The following is a 4,591-nucleotide window of genomic DNA, read 5'->3' as shown; positions in this document are numbered from 1 at the left end:
TCGAGAGAGAGGGGCGCCCTCCTCTGTCTCCCTCTTGACCACGAGAGCGTAACCTCGTAATCTGCTTGAATCTCACTTTTAAGAGAAACAAAGATTATTGTTGTTCTGAGTTATTATTATTATTATAAATAATTACTCAGAACTATTTCTTTAACCCTCGTGTTGCCTTTACTCAGAAAGCATACACCCTGCGTCCTGGGGTCAAACTGGAGCCTTGCGCACACACAAACACACACACACACACACACACACACACACACACACACACACACACACACACTCTGACCCAAAGAACGTAGGCACGTGGGATGCAACTCGGGTCTTTCTGACCCAGGGCGCGGATACGCGCCGGGGTCACTCTGACCCAGCTCTGGGTCACTCTGACCCAGAGCTGGGTCTTTTTGACCCAGAGGACAGGGGTAGAGGGCCTGTAATTCACACATGTACGTGTATATACAGTTACGCGGGTCAGATTGACCCGAGGATAATGGGAGGGGCACGTGGGATTCAACTCGGGTCTTTCTGACCCAGAGTACGGATACACGCCGGGGTCACTCTGACCCAGAGCTGGGTCTTTTTGACCCAGAGGACAGGGGTAGAGGCTTGTAATTCACACATGTACGTGTATCTACAGTTACGAGGGTCAGATTGACCCGAGGGCAACGGGAGGGAGCATGAAAAAAAATGAACATACAGCTTTGAGGCAGAAAAGTGATCAAAGCATCAGGTATTCATGAAAATATCATGAAACTTGTAAATCCTGTGTCCTAAGACACAATTTGGTGGAAAATCAAGAAAATCTGTATTCTTTCGGAGAATCCACTTTTAGTCTCTGTGCAGGCTGGAAATCAGTTTAACCCTCGTGTTGCCTTTACTCAGAAATCATACACCCTGCGTCCTGGGGTCAAACTGGAGCCTTGCGCACACACAAACACACACACACACAACTACACACACACACACACACACACACACACACACACACACACACACACACACACGTTTTAGTCCCTAAGCATCGGCACACGTCGGGCAGTATGTCAGCGTGCAGCCCTTGCAGATGTACTTGTTGCACCCGTTGCACACGGTGTATGTTTTAGAGTCCTTCTTCCAGGGGCAGATCTGACACCTCTTTCGCTTACTGGCCACCCCGCGCGGCACGGCGGCGGCGGCGGTCTCGGAGGACAAGGTCTCGGAGGAGGAGGCCGAGGCTTCGCACGCTCCTGCGGCGGCGGCGGCGTCAGAGGAGGAGGAGGAGGAGGACTCGGAGGAGGCCACCCGGGCAGCTTTGGCGACAATGGCGGCGGACGCCTCCGTGCGCGGCAGACGCTTCCGCCTCTCCATGAACGGATAGGCGAGCGCCTTTCCCAGCAGCTCGAGAAACACCCTCCTCTTGTTGCGTTTGCCGGGCATCCAGTCGGGGTGGACCTCTCGCCATATCACAAAGGCGTCGTAGGCAGACACGTCGAGCATGTTGTGGAAGACGACCAGGGGCCAGCGGGCGGTCATCCTTCGGCAGCTGTAGGTCCCGACGACCTTGTCGAGGTTGTCCACGCCGCCCTTGTTGCGGTTGTAGTCCAGGACGACGAGGGGCTTGGCGTCGGCGCGGTCGCTGACGTCGCCCCGCGCGTGCTTGGTGCTCAGGAGGACCACGTTTTTTTTGCCGCTCTTTTTCGGCAGGTAGGAGACGAGCGTGGCGTCGGGCGTGAAGGCAAACATTGACGAAAAGACGGGTCTCTGGCCGCACGCGAGCAGCGCGGCCGGCAGCTCGGGCTTGTTCTTTCTCACCGTGCCGACCACGGTGTTGTTCCTGAGCAGGAGCAGCCGCGCGAGTTCGTAGGAGGTGAAGAAATTGTCGCACGTGACGTTGCGCCCCGTCAGGCCCTCGGTCACGTCGAGCACGACCCTCGTGCCCAGATTCTTTTCCGGTCGTCCGCCGCTGGGCTTGCCGGTGTAGATTTGCATCTTCCACGCGTAGCTGGACCTGGCGTCGCAGGCCACCCACGACTTGATGCCGTATTTCGCGGGCTTGCTGGGCATGTACTGCCTGAAAGGACACCGGCCTGGCGGACGAGAGCGTGCGAGAGAGAGAGGATTATTATTATTATTATTATTATTATTATTACAATTATTACCACCACCACCACCACCACCACCACCGTCGCCATCATCATCAAAAGCAGAGCCGGCGGCGGCGGGCGGCCAAACGGTATACCTCTGAAGGGAACCAGTTGCTCGTCCACCGTCACTTCGGGGCCCGGGTCGTAGAGGAGCGGCAGGCGCGCCACCCACGCTTCCCAGACCTCCCTCACGGCCGCCAGTTTGTCGGTCGCGCGTCTCTCGCCTCGCGTCTCGCGGTCGTCAAAGCGCAGCAGTCTCGACCACGAGTGAAAGCGTGAGCGGCATCGTGGCGCCGAAAACGCCCTGCCGCTCGGCGCCACAGACTGGAGAGGGCCTCGCCCGGGACCTGTACACGCCCGCCAAGATCAGCAGGCAGGCCCATGAGGCGCGCAGGTCGGTCTCGTCCCATCCCTTCCAGCCGTCGCCGTATTTCATGCGAGCCTCCAGATTGGTCATCTCCAGGACGATCCTTTCCACGGCCGGCGTGACAAACATGCGGCGTCGAGGCCGGCCCCGCGTGCGTCGACTCGCCGTGGGCCCCGGAGGCGGCGCTGGCGATTCAGGCGCCCGCTCTGTCGTACGGCGTCGAGGACCACGATATTTCACCGTTTTTCGACAGCAAGGTCCGTCTTTTACCTCGAGAAGCGGCGGCGGCGGCGTCTGCTGCTTCTTCTTCTTCTTCTTCTTCTTCTTCTTCATCGACTTCTTCATCTACTTCTTCTTCTTGGTCTACTTCTTCTTCTTCTTCTTCTTCTTCTTCTACTTCTTTATCTACTTCTACTTCTTCTTCTACTTCTTCTTTGTCTTCTTCGTCTTCTTCTCCTTCTCCTTCTCCTCCTCCTCCTCCTCCTCTTCCTGACGGTTGACGGACCAACATTTCGACAACCTGAATTCTGGGGAAACGACTCGCGGTCGCAATGGATTTGGCAGAGCGGCGGTCCTCTCCTCCACCACTACAGCCTTCTCGTTCTCGTTTGTATCGCCCGTTCTCCGGTCCTACTCCCGAAGAGGACGCTGCCGCGCCGGGTTCGACGACCCGACCGTCGGCGAAACGAGGCGCCGCCACCACGTCTTTGAGGCGAGGACGACCGCGAGGACGACCGCGACCGCGACCGCTACCGCCTTTTTCTCGCGCTTCTTCTTCTTCTTCTTCTTCTTCTTCTTCTTCTTCTTCTTCTTCTTCTTCTCCTCCTCGTTCTTCTCGTCCTTTTCGTTCCGTTTCTCCGGGTCCTACTCCCGAAGGGGACGCGTCGCGCGCCGGGTCGACGACCCGACCGTCGGCGAAACGAGGCGCCGTCGCGACGTCTTTGAGGCGAGGACGACCGCGAGGACGACCGCTAGGACGACCGCTAGGACGACCGCTAGGACGACCGCTACCGCGTTCTTCTAATGACGGCGGCGGCGAACGGGTCCACCAGCATTTCGACAATCTGACTTCTGGTGAATCTACGCGCCGTCATGATGACTTTTGGCAACGGCAGCAATAGGAGCGGCAGGCGGCAGCGAGCAGGAGCAGAGGCGAACAAACAGCAGGAGCAGAGGCGAGCAGAGGCAGTAGCAGCAGTAGCAGCAACAAGCAGCAACAAGCAGCAGCAGCAGCAGCAGCAGCAGCAGAGGCGGCGGCACACCACCGGGCACCAAAGACGGCGTTAGTAGTACGCGTCGTCGTCGTCGTCGTCTACACGTCGAGTCGTTATTTTGACCCGAGGGGACGACGCGAGTACGGAACGTTACGTATCGCGGCGTGCGAGTCGGCGGTGCGCGGGCGCTCGGGAGCGGGAACTGTTACCGGAGAAGGAAAAAGAGCCGAGGTCTGCGTGTGCGTGCGTGCGTGCGTGCGTCTTTGCTTGTAACGCTGCAGGTGATGACCAAATGAAATAAACGCAAGTTTCAAACAACAACAACAACAAGTCCTGTGTCCTGTGATCCTATTTCTCCCCGCGTCAATCTTTTTGCATTTCACGTGAACCGGGAACGTATTCGGCGACGCAATGTTGTGCCGCCGCCGCCGCCTCCGGCTACGTCCGACGTGTGGGAAAGACGTTATTATTATTATTATTATTATTATTATTAAAAAGGTGGTTTTCATTATTGTGCAGAAATAAAGTGGTGACGGTGCACGCGTGTAGACGTTTCTGATTAACGGTTTAGCAGAGCGACGGCCCGGTTGGGAAGAAGCCGTTTCCTGTGTGTATGCTTGGGGTTTTTGTTTTTGTTTTGTGTTTTCTTCCACGTGTGTCGGGTGTGTTTTTTACGGAGTTTACGGTGGTGCTCTGTAGCGCCTACCGAAAGGGACGAGTCGGAACGGCTTGTGTGTTGGGGTGCGAATGATCTGCAGTTATCTTTCCAGCCCGCAGCCGCCGCCCGCAGACTCTGGAGGTGTACAAGTCCAGGATGGATGGAGGGCGGGCCTGCGTGCGTGCGTGCGTGCGTGCGTGCGGCCGGCCGGAGCCGGCAGTTGTCTCTGCAG

General features: G+C 57.2%; 1 pseudogene; it reads right to left on the bottom strand.

The window, feature by feature from the left end:
* Positions 1-1,011: 1,011 nt before the first annotated feature.
* LOC130198213 (piggyBac transposable element-derived protein 4-like) lies at positions 1,012-2,616 on the bottom strand (annotated as a pseudogene).
* Positions 2,617-4,591: the final 1,975 nt, after the last annotated feature.

This window comes from Pseudoliparis swirei, chromosome 1 (genome assembly GCF_029220125.1).
Source record: "Pseudoliparis swirei isolate HS2019 ecotype Mariana Trench chromosome 1, NWPU_hadal_v1, whole genome shotgun sequence".
Lineage (NCBI taxonomy): Eukaryota > Metazoa > Chordata > Actinopteri > Perciformes > Liparidae > Pseudoliparis > Pseudoliparis swirei.
Note: the sequence above shows the minus strand (reverse complement) of the source record. Positions and strands in the feature narration are given on the sequence as shown.